The 18,487-nt window shown below is 41.3% G+C and overlaps 1 protein-coding gene and 1 long non-coding RNA gene across 2 annotated transcripts in view; both read left to right on the top strand.

Moving 5' to 3' along the window:
* pard3ab (par-3 family cell polarity regulator alpha, b) overlaps positions 1 to 18,487 on the top strand; it is a 271,360-nt gene that overhangs the window by 106,588 nt on the left and 146,285 nt on the right. The gene's annotated exons all lie outside the window — the stretch shown is intronic.
* On the top strand, positions 7,375 to 18,044 carry LOC115375599 (uncharacterized). Its single transcript, XR_003929727.1, has 3 exons — positions 7,375 to 7,397; positions 12,604 to 12,609; positions 17,916 to 18,044. It is a non-coding gene; the product is annotated as an uncharacterized LOC115375599 (long non-coding RNA).

Raw genomic sequence — 18,487 nt, 5'->3', positions numbered from 1 at the left:
ATGTGCAGCTAGCATTGCATCTCGCATTTTTTTTTTTTTTTTTTTTTCCCCTGGCAAACCCTTTGTCCTCCTGGCGCTCCTCCTCTTTCTGACTTTTAGATTTTGTATTTTAGCCTTTTTTTTTTTCCCCCCACAGAATTTATAAATAAGTCCAAAATTCATGTAACGTGTATTTGATGGACGTTAGCTGAATAACTTTCTGTTTACTGGCCGGAGGGATGCACCGCGAAGAAAACCAGGCGCTCTTGCCTTCGGTGCAGGGTCGCAGCCAGCGTGTTGTTTGAAGATAAAACTGATGTATAACGATGACTTGTAAAAAAAAAAAAAAGATTGTGCTGAAGTACTGGTTTTTAATCTTATATATTATAAACTTATTTTTGTTGTTTGTGTAGAGGCAATTTCCAGGCTTCAGAAAATCAAATTAAACATTTTTTATAACTTTTTAATTCCCCCCTGGAACTGAATTTAAGATCAGCACAACAGTTACATTAAGAAAAAATCAAAAAAGCTGCTAAAAACAGTTAATTTCTGACTGAGTACAGCTAATGCAAGTGATGAAACTATAAATGGGCAGGATTAGAAAAAGGACAATGTGAAATTATTTAGCGGCTGTGTCAAATTGTACAAAGTAAAAGTTTATCAAAGCAAAAATGATAAAAACAAATGGTTTGTTTTCCAGCCCTGCACAGACCACACTAAATATCAAATATACACAGAAGTCAGTTTATTTCTGTTTTTCTACAGTAATATTTTAGTCTGCATTTAGACTACAGTAATGTTAAAGCAGGTTTCAATGCACTGCAATGTTTTGATTGTTTTTGATTGATCTAAAAGACGCTGGAAATCAGCCCGTCTTTCTTTATTTGTGCAATTTTTCTTTCTTTATTTTTGTCCAGTAAAATTATTTTCCCAGACAGATAACCTGCAGTGTTTCACATCAACCAGACTCTAGCCATACACTTTTTTTCTGTTGTTGTTTTTTCACACGGTGTCATCATGATCAATGTTTTTATTTGTTTTTATTTATTTATTTTCTCATTTTTTTCCCCCATAAACACAAGCCCAGTGTCTGGGTTGTATTTTTAACCAACAGATCTCAGCCTCACATGAATACAGGAAAACAAACCAGCAGCCATTAAACCGCTCCTTTCATACAAGTACACAGCTTGTCCCAGTTAATTGAACACACACACACACACACACACACACACACACACTTCACGCACACATCTACACACAATCTAAATAGATGCACAAACACGTACGCTGAGCCCACAGCTTCACCTATGTATACACACACACACACACACACACACACACACACACACACACACACACACACACACACACACACACACGGTGTCCCCTGCTAAGTGTTGATTGGTCCCGAGGAAAACAGGTAATTGAAGCTAAGCGGCTAAATATAGCACTCAATGTGATTAGCAGTGATAGTGCGTGATGTATGGTGCTCATTAGCCTGCTAGCTAACAACCCCCCACCTATCTACTTACACACACACACACACAGGGACATATTCCCACACACACACACACACAGGGTAGCCGTTCATTCCTCTCGCTCCATAGCACCACGGACACTAATGCTAATATTTCATGAGATGTGTCACAAACTGCTTCACGCTGCAGTAAAGGACGTCATTAAAGACATGAAAGATAAACCAGAAAGAATAAAGATTTCTCACCTTTTAGGACAACAAACAGCAGCAAAATATACGACCAATAAACTACATTGGTAACACTTTACAATAAGAGTACAACAATTTATGTTAGTTAATGCCGTAATGGTTAATTAACTGTTAGTTAATGATTATTATGGCATTTACTAATGTTAATAATATCTACAATAACCCTTAAATAACATATAAATCAACACCTTAGCATGAACAGCATCAGTACATGATTCTTAGACACATTAGTTAACGGTTAGTTAACTGTTACTTAATGTTTATTACCTGTTACTTAATGTTTATTACCTGTTACTTCATGTTTATTACCTGTTACTTAATGTTTATTACGGCATTAACTAGCGTTAATTGTTGTACTCTTACTGTAAAGTGTTACCATTCCATTTTTTTTGTCCTGACAACTTCGTGAAGGCTTTTTTTTTCTTTAGATTTTAGATTTTAGATTTCCATTTCGTCGTTGTACAGCTGACCACAGTGGGAATTGAACCCCTAACCGCGGCGGTTGCAGGGCAATGCTCCACCTCTGGAGCGACAGGATAATCATTTCTTGTCGGTGGTTTTGGAAATACCTTCACAGTGCAATTTTAGGCGCACGGCCGTAGGAAATGATCTCTTTTTGGTGTGTGTGTGTGTGTGTGTGTGTGTGTGTGTGTGTGTGTGTCTGGTGGATTGGGTGCACAGTCTTTTCCTTTGCAACGGCCACATCTATCAGCTTTCAGCACCTTGGATTAAACCCACTTTCCACTCAGCTGAAACAGCCTCGGCAACTGTTTGGTTTGCAGCTGCAGAGGCCAGGAGCCGCGGCGAAGTGATCGAGCAGACGCTGCTGAGTCGAGAACAAGGCCTGTCAGCTTTCACCATGAAGGGCGAGTCGAAAACAGGCACGTGGAAATTTCTGGTTTCAGTTCGACCCGACTTGACACAGAACTTCCTGTGTACCACCGGGGAAGTTTTCCACTCGCATCCGTCCTTCATTATCACTGAAGTAAACAACACCTCAGTCTGAACAAGTGATTTAGTCTCATTTTCAGTCTTAAATTCTTGTTTGTTTGTTTTTTTTGTTAAAACAAGTAAAAAATGACATCAGTGACTTTATGTTGAAATAAGGAAGATCAGCCCACTCGTACCAAGAAAATGAGACTTGATTCAAGGAAAATCTGGAAACAAGTGGGTTTTTTATTTCACGTGTGTTAAGAAAAACAAGATTTTAATAGAAGACGTTGAATGTGGGAGTAAATGATTGGTGTGTCATGCTGTATAATCCAAGTTTCCGGTATGTATCCGGTTGTAAGCTCAGCTGTTCCCAAACACGTGTACTTTCGCTCAAATCTTGTCGAAAACACCGCCTCTGCAAAACCCTCTCGTGTGCGGCCGTGTAGCGTGCAGGACACGGCGGGCACATGATGCAAAAATCATTCATTATGTGTGAAATAGTCCTTTAATGGAAGTCAGCTTTGGGCGTTGAGAGCATGAACACGTTTTAAAAGCCCCGTGTTTTAAGCGCCTTGTTAGCAGATCATTTCCTCCAGCTTCCGACGGCTGGAAAGAGAGAGAAATGTGACTTTCCTCACCAGTTGCTTTTGGCGAATGAAGCCGTGATTGAGTGAGGTCATAAAATACAATAATTGGAAATAAAAGAAGAGGTTTATTGTTTATTGTTGTTAGGGTTAGGGTTATTAGTCTTCAGTATGATGAAGACTGTTCTTCCTGAGGTCCACATAAAGACAAATATACAAAAGAGATCTAAGTTAATCATTATCAGATACATATACATATCTACAGACATCCAACATACATAACATACATACATACTAACATTCACACATATACACATACATATTATACATACCTCTACACATATACACAATACATATATAACATGTCTATAATAAATGAGCTATACATTGTAATTTATCACATCATCTATCAGCTATAGTAAATGAACTATATATTATTATTTATTTATCATCCGTCTCCAATAATAAATAAACTATACATTGTCATGTATTATTTCATCTTCCATATAAATATCATATATTATGTTGCAGTACTTTATATGTCATTACCTTTTTATTACACATCATGTAAATCTACATCCATCCATCCATACATCCATCCATACTTACATACTTACACACATACACACATACATACATTTTCATTTAAACCTATTCATTGGTACTCTATAATCAGTGAAGGCAAGAGTTATATGTGACCAATCCTAAAAAAATTTTTCGCACCACAGCTTCTTTTAATTTCTTTTTGAAACAGGACTTTTCAGAAATTACAGTTAGATGTGGAGGGAGACACTTCCAAAGTGTTACTGCTCTATAGATCACAGTTTTCTTGAGTGATTTGTGCAGGTAAAACGATACACCTTAAATATAAAAGAAAGCAAAAAACAATGGAAAACACAGAATGCCAGTGTACAGCAATAAACAAAAAAAAGCGTTGTCTCTTAACCAGCTTGGACAGGTTTGGTGTCCGAAAAGAGGCAAGCACCTTAATTTCTCTTTTCCAAACAATTCCTCTTGGGGCGTGGAGCCAAAGTGCAGCAGTATTTCACCGACCACAGAGTCAAACAGCGGGACGACAGGGGCCCGAGTCTTTCTGGGAAAATCGTCGCTCATCATTCTTCTCGTTTCAGTGAATGAAACCCAGCATCACCTCCACTCCCCTCTGCCCTCCCCTTCCTCTGATGGCCTTTTTATTTCTCCTCCTGTTATTCAATTTGGTCCCGACTTCGACAGCCCTGCGGTTTCCCCCCAGATGTTTTCTATTGTCCGTATTAAAGTGAAATGGATAGCGGGTCATTACACGGAGAGGCGTTCACTGCCGCTCTGGATCTCCACTCTCAACTCGGCTGCGATGCTGCGTCTCGAGTGAGCCGGCCGGCGTGAGCTCTGATGCGACATTTTAGTTTGGTTAAGTTAATTTGTTCAATAAAATGAGAGGAAACGAAAACAAAGTTAAAACAACAGAGAAAAAAAAAAAGCCTGAAGAGCTCGTAAAATGACCACCTTTCGCAAATGTAGTTAAATCCCCAAAGAAAATCATTATCATTTGTGAGAGTTGGAGCGTTCGTGTGTGTGTGTAGGTGAGCACACACCTGGATAATGCCACATCTCTGTTGGACGTGTGTGTTTGTTGTTTTTGTGAGTAAACTCAAAGGTTAAAGAGGACTAAGCATGAAAAAGTGAGTCTCTCCTTGTGTGTTTGAGATACTTCAAGTCTTCAAAGCTAAGAAAGGAAAAAAACAACCTTGAGAAATCGCGTCCTTGCTGTGTGGCGTGTGTGTGTTTGCCTCATGTCCAAAGTCAGCCGGGTCAAGGCCGGTGTGTGTGTCCCCGCGCTCGAGCCGGCTCGCTCTCTGACGGTCTCTGTGGGGGTTTGGAGTTGCACCGCTCGTTCACCAGACTCGGCTAATCTTAGCTGCATCTGTCACACATCCAGACCGCCGTCCCTTTGGCTCTGGCTGCTCGGATTAACACATTTCCATAAAGGCTCACGAATCTGCGCGTCACACACAGACCTATTTGTCCAAATGTCTGAGAGCAGAGTCGACCTGGAATGATTTTAGACTTCAAAAAATTATAGAAAGTTCTGAGTTGTGAGCATTAAAATGTCTTGAATACAACAGATGTGTTAATTATGGTGCTATTTTATGCAGCTTTGTTTTAATTAACTGTGAATTTGAGAAGTATAAAGCAAATTTTTTTCTCGTGCAAAAAGTAAGGCAGTGCCATGAATTGTGCAGCCACACCAAAAGTTTTTGGGACCAGTATTAGTGTCTCTATCTTTTTTCTCTTTCTCTTTCTCTTTTTAGTTCTTGTTTTTTTACATTACAGTGCTTCCAGTTTGGCTGACCCACTTCCATTTCCATAGAACAGGGTTAACATGTTTCATGCAAATCATGTTGGAATTTTTTTTTTTTTCTTCAACTGCCCATTTATAGATTCAGAAAGGACATTCATTAGCCATGCTCCATCAAAACTAATGCATTTTTTCCCAGTTTTATCTCGATGTCGGTTGCCAGAAATTTAGTTTTTTTGTGAAATGTCCGTGGGTGGAGACATGCGGCGACTCAGACGTCCGGTTTGAACGCGGGTGGACTTTGGAGCGCTGCTGTTGCAAGAGCTCACCACGTACGCGGCACTTCAACTTCGCCGCGCGTCTCAACGCAGAGATCGGACGAATCCACCCTAAACGTTCGACTCGATTTAACGGAGCCCCGGTGACGCCGTCGAAGCAGAACGACTCGACTCAGATGTCAGATTTGATTATATGGTGTGCTCGTCGAACGCTTTTGTAAAGAACAACATGACTTCAATCGGTGGTCCGTTGCGAAAGTTCCCCTCCCACGCGTTGCTTCCCAAATCTGCCCCTGCCAAAAACTGCAGACAGTTCTTTCTTCCACGCTGTGCAGTGGAAATAGATGTATAAATTTAACACAAAGCTCTGTGGACTCACTTCTATTGTTCTGATACCTTCAACTGGAAAACCCTTTTCATCAGCGTAATCACTTAAATATTTTTAGATACTAGCCTGTAAGCTCGTATTTTTGGGTGCGTGTGTGTGTATGTATAGGCAGGCCACCAAGGACCAAGGAGGACCAGATAACCACGATGTGTGATTGTAAGAGAAGTGACAGCAACTTTTCTCAGTTTTGTGTATTTGAGTAAATTGCTTCGGATCACTGGCTGAAAACCTTTGTTTGAAACAATCGCTCCGAAAACGTTGACTTTCACTTTTTAAAACTATTTTTAATCGATACCTTTTCATTTTAATGCCACTGTTTTTGAGGAAAGGTGCTGCAATTTGGCACGTTCTATAAACACAGTGATGCGTTTATGGAATAAATGTTTTCAGGTTATTAATGCATATTGTTTCTGTTATATTGATTATGTATATTGTGGGCCTGTTTTTTCTAAGTCAGTGGTTCTCAATTTTCTTTTTTAATAAAGTACCCTCTTTAAAATATTGTCAGTATCAGGTTGTTTATATACTGATGGAACTGGACTGACACTCTGCATATAGACTTTTTCCAGAATTTCCCTGGTTGGGATCAATAAAGTATATCTATCTATCTATTCTTTCCCTTTTTTTGTACACGGGTCAGGAGGAACCTATATCCTTCATTGTTTCTTTTTTTTTTTTGCTTCTTTTTCGCTTCTTCCTCCTTGTTTTCAGCTGTATCGCGGTTGTTTCGCTGCTACGTTTCAACCACTAATCCATTTTCTTTCTGATTTTTGCCTCGGCCTCGTGGTCGTGGTGAAGAAACGTCCTCGCTCGACGACCACGGCAGCAGATTCAAACCACAGACACACACGGTCAACACCTTCAGGAAACCAAGAGGGAAAACTGAATATAAAATGTGCTTCATCAAACTTAAACTTATGTTTTCTCACTGAACTTATTTTAGCGTAGGCTGATTATTATGGAATTGTGCACGACTGGTATTTTTTTTTTAACCCCTTGTAGACTATTGTCGTGAATTCGCCTCAAACCACTTCCAGTCTTAATGCAGCCGAGGTGGTGTGTGTATCCCACGGATGCTGTTGATGCATATTTCACACATACCAAGAATTGTATTGGAAGCAGTCTACCACCAATAATTTAGCATCAGCTTGAAGGCAAAAACACAAACAGTTTATTTTTGTAGATAATTGTAAATAAATTCAGGCATTAAGGGGTTTGATTAACATTTTAAAAAATCTCTTAAAACCCCCGGCAGTACTCCAGCGTACCCCTAGGGGCACACGTACCCCCATTTGAGAACCACTGTACTAAATCATGCCGATTTAGGCCTGAAAAGAAAATTCAAACAGTCCTTTACCTGTCTTTTTGCAGCAAATCCTTCCAGCACTTCTTGAGTTATCCCACCTATCACGCCGTAAAACGTTTAACATGTGCCCTGGCGGTTTATGTGTATTAAAATAATATACATGCAAAAGAAACATTCAGTCAAATTTGCCATCCCGTTAAAGAGTCTGTTGTTGATGAAGCAGGTGGGCTGGTGATCGGCTGTTAGTTTTTATAGTGTGTTTTTTGTACAACCTGTCCATATCGCTTGAGGTTCAATTCCCACCGGGGCCACCCACATTAAAATGTATGCCTTTATGGTATTTTAACGTGCTTTTGGAGGGGGAAAACCTGTCCGCCAACCGGCATATGTGGAAAAGTTATGATAAAAACGGTTGTACTTAGCGTCCTCTCAGGTGACAAATCAAACAGGAAAGAGGAGAACGCACCTCAGCTCTCCCTCTGTGGCCTTGATGAATGTCTTTCACCGCCCTCGTGTATTCATTACACCTCGAGTGGAAACCCTGTAACTGTAACTCTTGTCACGTCTTTCAAACTGTTTGCATTTTCTCTTTTTTTTTTTCCAACGTCCAAAAAAATATACAGCCAGTTTCCTTCGTTACCTGACTAACCTGTCAAGAGCCTCATTCCTCCGGCGTCTAAGCCCAAAGTGCAGATGTCAAGGATATTTGAGGGAAAGCAGAGAAGTAAAAAAAAATGAGAGAATGAAAATAAGGGGTTCACTTTTCAAACCGGAGGGGAGGAAAAAAACGCACGAGAGCATGAGCTGAAGTTCATCGTTCGCTTGTCCTATCATGGCGTGTGGAGGATCCAGCCTGTAAAAGTGTTATCATGTTGTCATCCAAAGTCTCAGGTTTCCCGGCGTCCTTTAAAAACGACCGTCATCCGGTTTGATTTTGTGCTTTTTTGCTCATTTTATGACGGGAAAGCCCTGTTTTTTTTCTAAGGCGAGACGTCTCGTTTTGGAACTAGACTCCTCAGATAAACTCTCTGTGGTGCACTGACCCGGGCGTAACATCGGCTGCTGCCCTCTGCACTGCGTGGTTTGTGGTCGGGGAGCGGGGGTGCGATACTTGAGGGGTCTTGATTGCTGTCGCTTGTGGGAAAGGGGGCCCTGTTGCAGAGTCGCACTTTCCTCGCAGTTCCTGAAGTCTGTAACTCATGAAAATGTTGTGGAGTGCAGTTTCTGGCCCTGAGCGGAGTGTTAGCGCCGCATGTTTAGATTGTGCAGCTGCGTCGGCAGAAGTGGAGTGGTTACTTCCCTCCTGTTGCTGACAGCTCTGCTTTTTCCTCCGCCTGGCATGGAGCTGGTGTGTTGGAGCAAGCCAAGTCTGGGCACAGCGGCTCTCCAGAATTATGCTTTTTTTTTTTTTTTTTTTTGCCAAGGATAATATGAGTGCAGAAATTTGTCTTGATGATCTCGAGGCACAAACTTGTCCCCGACTAACATTACACAAGAATGGAGATACAGTGGTGGAAAAAAGTTTTCGGACACCCTCTGCATTTGTGAAATATTGCATTAACAAATCACTCTTAGGTCTTCAAGTGCAATTTCTTTTAGTACAGTCACAGCCAAAATACTAAACAAATCCTAAAAAAGCCATTAAAAACTTAAAATTCATTGGTTCCATAAAAATACATAAGAAATTTTGAGTATTGGGTCATTTTGGTACCAGTGATGAAGGTCGTTCTTTTTATTAAAAGACACAATTTTTGTTGCCAAGCTTGGTGTCTATATAAAGCCAGCACATTTGAAAGTTCTTCAGACACAAAAATGGCTAAAACAAGGAACCTAACGCAGGAAACACGCCTGAAGATAAAGATTCAACTGTGAAGAATTTAGTTTTGTTAGTTTTTCTTGTAAACAATAAACAAAAAAATACAATTTGTATTTGTTTGTATCTGTCTAATGCAGCCACACCTTTTGAAACACAAAAAAGATTTTTCCACAAATATTTCATGATAATATCTGAGATTGTGAGATTGTGTAAAATTTTAAGGGTGTCCGAAAACTTTTTTCCACCACTGTAGATGAGAGTTTACATGTGCAAGGTTTGAAAATAATTAACCAGCAAAGGTGCTAGATGCAGGTAAAAGGTGCATTTGATGGATAAATCCACAAGGGGTCGCCGACTACACCTGCTGGCAGCTTTTTTTTTTTTAGACGATGCCCCAGTTCACACTTTGATTTTAGGATCTATCTCGAGTGATCCGATCACAAGTGGACACTTTCAAGTACAGGTGTGAATGGGGTTCGTTGTGATCCGGTCACTCAGACCACCTTCAGTAGATGGTCAGAGATGCATTGGACCACATCGCATTTGTAGCATTAATAATAGTGTGCTGCTGAAATAGGAATTTAAATGAAGTTTGTTTTGGAGGTATGGAGGTATGGCAGTGTCTTCTTCTATAATCCAAATAATGGAGTGGAACAGCTGATTTGTTAAGGGTCTAGATGTAAGATCAGGACAGGTGTGAATATTTGGAAGATAGAGCGATCATGAAGTATAGAGTTTAGGAGGAAGGAGTTGGAGTAAGGTGCAGAGGATTCAACGAAAGAAAAGAAAGGAAAGGAGTACTTTGATGGATCTGAGGTGTGAATGGCGATCTGTGTCAGCCGTTCACTTGTGGTTGTGTCGACCAAAACTAATGTCAATGCCGAGTCCGAACAGGGTCGACAAGGCGGCAGCCACATGGATGGAAAGTTTGATGGAGTCTGTCTGTCCACTTGTTTTGAAATTCCTTTGAACATAAAGTCAGAATCTGGTGAGAAACGCACCGACATGGATGACAACCTGAGAAGACTTGGCTAATGTCGTGACGTCTCTGTGAGATCCAGAAATTTGAGGCCCTCTGCTGCTTTTCTGAGTATCAAATCCAACGGAGAGACAGACCTGTCATCGACAACACTCTTCTTTGGAAAAACAATCAAAAACGGAGACGGAGCGGGCAGACGCAGCCAAACATTCGAATCCCTCTGCAGTTTTAGGCCGTCTTCTCTGCCTTCGTCCCCGCAGAGCATTGTAAACTCTGACCGCGAGCCAGGCAAAGCAAAGAACGTTCATTTCCAACACTGCACCTATCGCTTTACACAGACTCGGGGACGGTGAATGTCCAGCATTGCACTGGAAGTCAAAGCCATCACCAGGACGTAAAAAATGAGCTTCTGTGTCAAAGTGTGACCTTTGAATTGGCTGATATTTGTTTTCATTTTCTAGATGAGCGGTTCCTAATTGGAAGCATCGCCTTGTCACGTCACACTTCCCGTGGCGCGGTCATGTCTTGCCGTCTTTACTGCGTGTGGGAAACAAACAAATTTCCCCCGTTGGAATAATAGTTTCTGTAGTGTTTGAATCGATTCTGCTCTGTTTCATTTTATGCTCCTACTCTTATTGACAAATGCGGCTTCGATTCAATAAATCATATGAATGAACGCGAATGGCGCTATGCAGTATGTGTTGCTCGACGCGCGGGAAAATGCGGCCCCGTTGATGTAATGTGATACGGTGTGAAATTGTAATGATTTGACATTATATAACACGACGAGGGAATAAATCAGACGGTCGATGGATGGATGTAGCAGCTCGCAGAGATTTATGTTTGGGGAGTTCGTGGCCAAAACGAAGGCGACTGTAATTTTTGGACGGCCTCGCTGCATAAGCTTGGGGGATTTCTGATGAAATAAGACTGGGCGAATGCTGATGTGGTGCAGGCAGCGACTGTGTCCCGCTAAATTCACCCCCCCCCTCTGTCCTTCTCTCCCCCCCCCCACAAAGGATTAATTCCCCTCTGAGAGACCTTTGGTTCCCTCGCTCTGGCCCGGCTGCCAGCGTATTGTTCTAGCCTGAGTTATGAAGATGATTTATGAGCTGGAAGTGACTGTTGAAAGTGGACTGACTCAAACTTTCCATTGTAATTATTTTTTTTCCAATTGTTTTTTTTTTTTTTTCTTTTTTCTTTTTTCTTTTTTTTTTCCACTTGAATGTTGGGGGTTTGTGTGTTCCAAGGAGGCCGAAGGTGGACAGAAAGTGGAAAAGGACTGTTTTTGCATGAACACCAAACCAAAAATTAAAATAATACTCCTGTCCTGGTTTTAACCTGCTCAGGGTAGCAGATGGTTGTACTTTATCACTTAAGTACAACTCAAATAGTGTAAGTTAAGTTGGAAATCACGAACAAGGATGTTATTGACTGGGAATTGTTTAAATTTTCTGGCACTCAAACGCACCATCTGGCACCTGAGAGGAAAAAAAAAAGAAACAAAAAAAAAACTGAATATATTTGCAAATACTATTTGAGCAAGGTCTGTTGCACACTAGTCCACAGGCAGTCATGGTTTCTGTCCTCTATTTTCTCTGTTTCTCTCCCTGACACACACACACACACACACACACACACACACACACACACACAGTTTCTCATGGTAATCAACACTCATTTCTTGGTGTACACATCCTCTGTTTTCCTCAGGGATGACCACCCCTGTTGATTACATGTCATCTTTTCTCTCTCTGTATATGTGTGTGTGTGAGTGTGTGAGTGTGTTTGTGTGTGTGTGAGATGACGGGTGGCAGCAATCCTCCCATGGCGGGGGTCAGCACCGTGCCTGTCAACACACCTAAGCAATTAGCTTTGACTAGAGGCTGTTTCGTAGCAGAGAGACAACTGTTCGCTACAACAAAAACATCCAACTGGAACAACATGTTCGCCGAATCCTCCGGGAAATACGACTTTTACATCGCTTTCTGCCTGATGCTCTTAACCGACCACAAAAAATAAATCGGAAGAAATCAGTCAGCAAAAGTCGGAAGTGTTACCGCCAGCCGAGGCCTCGCCCTGTGATGTTCACACGCGACCCCGCCAGACTGATTTGATTTGACGAACAAACACAAACGTAGAGGGTGAGGGTTTGGTTTATGTGGTCGCAATCACAGGGTTTTTTTCTGGACAAGGACGTTTTTCTCACAGAAGTCTTTTCCTTAAATGCCCAAAGTGAAAAAAGAGCAGATAAAATACAAAGCGTTAAAAAAATTTCTTTGGTGCAGTGTCGCCATCTGACCAGCAGAGGGAGTCAGGTTAGGGTTAGGGTTAGGGTTTCCAGCCGTGCTGATTCACTGCTAGATTAAATGAATTTTGACTGCAACTTTATTTTTAAGAACTGAGAAGCAAAAAAAAAATCAAGCTACTCCTTCCGACCATGAAGAAAACCAGATTTCAGGTTTCAGGTTTGCTGGTATGAACAAAAAATGTGTTGAATCATCTAATTACGGCCAGTCAAGAATTCAAAAGTTCTTAAATATTGCTAAAAACCATCAGCTCAGTCATGCAGACCCATAATTTCACATTGATTTCTATGCTTATTTCAGTGATGGCATTGGTCTTATTTTTCATCCTAAGTGGCATTTAAAAGCCTGGAAAGGTCTTGAAAGAGTTACCTTTTTTGTAAAACATGCACACAACCTGAAATGATTACAGCTGATGTCACTAAATGCAAACCAGTGTGTGACGATACAGACCCGTTTTTTAATGAATTACAAAAGGATGGTTGGAAGTGACACGTTTTGTATACATTAATATGTGCACTTGATAATTCATTATTATCATTAGCGGTGGTGGTCATATTGGTGGTAGAGGAACTGAAATGCGATCAGTAATGATGCAGAGACTCCTCTTGAATGTGTTTTCTGATGTTACGACATGAATAAACGCCTCTCTAGCTGATGGAAATGAGCCTGATTTGCATTTTAGATTTTTCGGGAGCTTTAATCGACTTTACAGTTGAATGGAAACATCAGATATTTATGGTTACTGGTGATGCTTTGGGTTACGTGTTAATGCCTCAACCTTTAATGGAAACGCACCAGGCTTTGGACAGATCCTCAGTAGCTCATGCACACACACACACACACACACACACACACACATTCCAATTCTAATACTTGGACGTATTTAGGAAAAATGGATTCGTGCAAAACGTGCGAGAAAGTCTGGATTCCGGCGTCAAGAGGAGCATAGGAAAATATAAAGATCACTACATTGCACAGCGCATTATAACACACTGGGGGCCCTTTGCCTAAACACCCAGATCATATCTGTTGCTTTTATTACAGTGTTGACGATTATCAGTGATCCTTTATGCTTTGTGATAATATCAGATCGCCTGCAGATTTGGAGCCTGGAATAAACTGCCACGCATTACAGCCCAACAGATTGCCATGTAATAACAACCATATGGGTTGTAAAGGGGGTGGGAGGAGGAGGAGGAGCGGGAGGAGAGCGAGGAGGAGGTGCGAGTGCCTGGAGGGGGTGGGTTAGGAGTGAGGGGGGGCGCTGGGTACTTATACTATAGCGCCCTGAGGGAGCCAGCTATTGCTTACTCAGCTGTTTAGGCCGGGCTGCTGGGTAAGTGTAGCATCTGAACTCGGCTTTAATGAGGAGAGAGCGCAGGACAGTCTGACTCACACAGAACAAGTATTATACACACTTAAATACACACACACACACACACTCCTTCCTTCTTTCCCATGCCATCTAACCAGTCTTTGTTTTTCATACTCGTAACACGCAGGCATATTTTCTCTCCTGCTCTTCTGAGGCTGATTTATACCCTGCAAAAACGCAAAATCTTACCAAGATCATTTGTTAAAATTAGCTGGAAACAAGAAATAAATTTTGCCAATGAAACAAGCAAATTTTCACTTGAAACAAGAGACAATTGTCTAAAAACAAGTTACTTCTGAGGTGATCATGTCTTATTTTAAGTGTAATGAGATATTTTGACTAGAAATAAGACATTTTTGACTTGAAATAAGACAAATAATCTTGGTAGGATTTTGAGTTTTTGCAGTGTACCCTGAGAGGAATGTCGCATTCGTTATTTCCCGACAAAATTTCGAACATCTTGCAAGACATGAGACACTCGGCGTGCCTCGTCTGAAAATCGAAACAGACGCCGTGATTTGTCCCGTGGCCGTGACGGGCTGAGGAGCGTGGACGGCCCCCGTGTTGGCATGGAAAAGCTTTGTGATTTCAAATATATGAGTTTTTTTTTTCTTTGTTTTTGTTGTTTTTGTTAATGATGGTTGGTTTTGAGGCTTTTGGAGGAGGTTCGGAAGTACCGTCACGTCTGTGATGCAAGTAGGCCAAATAATGAAGATCTGCAAGAATGTCATCAAAGCCCCAAACCGCAATTTGAGCAACAAACCAGCCGCCGCAGAAAAGTGTCAGTGAGCCGCATCATGAGAGGAAAATTCAATATGAGAGCAGAGAGAGTGACATCACACATAACTGGGACTCACAGTAGATCTACTGTAACCCATTACTCTTTCTCACTCTCTTTCCTTTCACATATCCCTCTCTCTCACACACACACACACACACACACACACACACACACACTTGCCCTTTGACCTTCACTTCCGCCATTACCGTGACGACGCGTTAACCTCGGGGTGAAGCGAGCCCTAATTGAAGTAAATGTGCGCTGATTTTATGAGGCAGGGTAAGCGTATGTGTGTGTGTGTGTGTGTGTGTGTGTGTGTGTGCGCGTGCGTGCACCCTCGAGGGCCTGTTGCGCTCGATGGGGTGCCTGTTCGACATACAATAAAACTGAACGGCTCTCAGGCGAAATGCGGCAGAGAGAAAGACTTAATGTGCTGGAACACTGCTAGTTGGATTTGAATGGAGTGTGTGTGTGTGTGTGTGTGTGTGTGTCCTTCAGTGGATTGTGTGGGTGTCTCTGTATGTGTATGTAAATGTATGTGTGTGTATGTGTGTATCTGTTTCTAGTTTCAGTGAATATACTGTAAGTGTGTGAGTTTGTGCATGTGAAGTAGTGTGTGTTGCGAACTTGTGGCCGCTGATATGCATTTTCTTTCTTTTTGGTCTATTTTTCCATGTTTTTGTTTGTGTGTGTGTGTTTATGTGTATTGTTGCATTTGTGTGATCGTGTCTTTTGAGGATGTGGCTTTAGGAGTATGCATTTTCTTTTTTTGTCCGTGTTCTGTGTGACAAGTGTGTGTATGCGTGTACACATGCATAGGTGTGTGTTTGCTGTAAATTAGTTGAGTTTTTTTTTTTATGTGATGAAATGATTTGTGTTATTAATATGCATGTTCTTGTTTGGTCTTGCTTTTGTGCACATAACTGTGTGTTAGCGACATGGCTTACGGGGCATGCGTTGTCATCGTAGCTGTATGTGATTCAACACACACACACACACACACACACACACACAGACACAGTTTGAGTTAATTGTTCGTGTCACATGTGCCGACTCTCTCTTTTACAGCTGCTGAAAACACATGTGCACAAATTTGTCCAGCGAGCACATGAACAAGAACGGGCTTTGAAGTAAAATGTGATTTTGATCCGGCGAGACTTGAACGGCCTCAAGATGTGTCCGTCTTTCATTCACATTTTCCTCTTTACATCTTTGATGGCCCGGGACGCCGTGACCACACACACACACACACACACACACACACACACACCGTATGGCGAGAAGCTTCCTCCTGGAGCGTGCACAAAACAGATATCACGTCAAAAATAGATGCTCAGACGTCCCGCTTGTTGTTAAAATTCACTTTGAACATGTCAGACATGGAAAACTCACCATCAAAGTTCACGATTTTCCCAAATGCATGAGCGCCGTATTGAGTCCATGTGGCTGCCAGCGTTGCATTTAACAATAATAATAATAATAAAAATAATAAAACTTTATTTGTATAGCACCTTTTATACAAGAATTGCAGCTCAAAGTGCTTCACAATAAAAAGAACATTTGAAAACACATTAAATAAAACATTAAAAAGAGTAAAACAGCACAGGGTGGAATTTTTTTTTTAAAAAAAGGAAAAGGCTAAAGACGAGAACTTTGAAATCAAACAAAAGATGCAAATAAAACAATAAAAGACGGCACAGAGTGGAATGAAATAGGAGCCTAGTTAAAGGCGAGAGTGAAAAGGTAGGTTTTTAGCGTGTAGGCTACAGAGCAGATTTCAAAATAAGTGTCCTACAGATCATTTTCACATAGACTTTACATAGTTTTCTGTCCCTGTGACATTCAACGTGGATTTCAACAACAAAATTTATCTTTGAGTTTCTCTTTTTCATATTTTGCCCATAAAATAAAATAAAAAAAAATGCCAAAAACTATTTTGTCTTGAATGAAAAAGACTTTCAAATTAGACTTTTGGTGCAGTATAATCCAAGTCTTGGCTCTCCATTCAAAGTTAGGAATGTCTTAAATGGATGTACTTTGGCTAAAACACTGCAAAATAAACCGCCACCGGAAAAAAAAAAAAAGCTTCATACAAAATGAAGACCTCAACTCCAACAGAGACGGCTGCACTTTTTTTAACCTGATGCAAAATATATATATAGTGTTCCTTTTAAGGAGGGAGACCACACATCCGAGCCTGTTTCCATAAGGGATCAGGGTTTGACACAACGGCTGCAAAGATACAAATAAACCCAAATGAATTGCAGCGGTTGTGCAAGTTCAGCCGCTGGTGAGTCCCCCCCCCCCCCCCCCCCCCCCCCCCCTCGCTGAGCTCAGAAATTCCTTTGGCGAGATGTTCTGGGTCAGGGGTGAAGCCCAAGAGTTGGTGCACCGTCAGGGTCGTGTCTCCGCACCACAAGGGGGGGAGGTTACATCACATCCTCTCAACCGGTAAAAAACGTTGGAGAGGATTTTTCATTTTCTCCGCGGCTAACCGAAGCCAGCTGAGCACACACGCGGGCCTTGTGGGCCGCGCGGAGGGACGGCATGAATCTCATCTTTAATCTAATAAAGGGACTCGGCTGAGGCTGGAATTAATAAGATCTCTGAAGGATAAGAGCTTTGAAGGCGAAGACGTTGGAAGAAGGGGTTTGGAGGGGGGTGGAGGGTGGCGGCGGTGGTGGAGTCATTTTGAGTGAGGAGGGCGTATGATTGGGAGTAATGAGCGCTCCGGTGTCGTCGCTCGAAATGAAAGGTCTAAATCACCCCCGGTGTCCTTTTGCACTCAATGTGAGGTCCCGATGTGCTCCCAACATGTGTGTCAGTGTGCCTTTTTAGTCCATGTTTTTTTTTTTTGTTTTTTTTTTTAATCCAAAATGTCCATGAGCACATGCACTTCTGTACGGGTGGCCCAAGTGGGAATTGAACCAATGCCACGCATCAGCTGTCAGCACTAAACAGGATTGTCTTGTTTCCGTGTGCAGGTCCAGGCAGCTCACTGTAATTTTATTGCATTTCACAGTACAAGTGACATTGACTCTGTATTGTGTATATATATTGTTTTTATATTGTTATTATATTGCATTTTTTTCTTTTTTTGTCTTTTGCACCATTTAATTGTGTTTTTGATACTTAACTTTTTGCACTTTTTGCACCGTCGATGAGGTCAGAGTGAAACGTTTTTGTTCGATTCTCTGCATGTCTAGCACATAACTGCAGAATTGACAATAAAGCATCTTGAATCTTGAATCTTGTAACAGTGTTGGTTGTCTGATTGGGCCATTTTGCATAACTAAAAACCATTACAAAATTAAGAATTTCTCAGGAAGCAGGTCCTACTTTCTTCTATAAGGTTAAACAAGGTTGGAAAAAGAAATTATAAGTGCAGTAAGAACTTGGTCAGATGTGCCAGGAAGAAAAAAATATTTGAAATTCATCTGAAAATGGGGAGGCTTTGTAGATGTGGATGCAGTCTCATTACAGAGCACCGCAGTGGCAGCTGAAGAAAATGTGGAATAACTCAGTAAAATCATGAAATAATGAAATTAATGGAACATGGAAACAAATTAAATATACATATTTTTTTTTCCCTCAGTGGCCACTGTACATTTTTTAAGCTCGGCGCCGGCTGTCCTGTTTAAAAAGTAAAGACCCCCTTTAAAACAGCCTGTATTATCGCTGGTCGTGTTTATCGATTCCATTTCATGGTGTGGAGTTTCAGATCTCATTTGGACGCA

This window comes from Myripristis murdjan, chromosome 17, assembly GCF_902150065.1.
Source record: "Myripristis murdjan chromosome 17, fMyrMur1.1, whole genome shotgun sequence".
Taxonomy (NCBI): Eukaryota; Metazoa; Chordata; class Actinopteri; order Holocentriformes; family Holocentridae; genus Myripristis; species Myripristis murdjan.
This window is presented reverse-complemented; position numbering and strand designations above follow the sequence as displayed.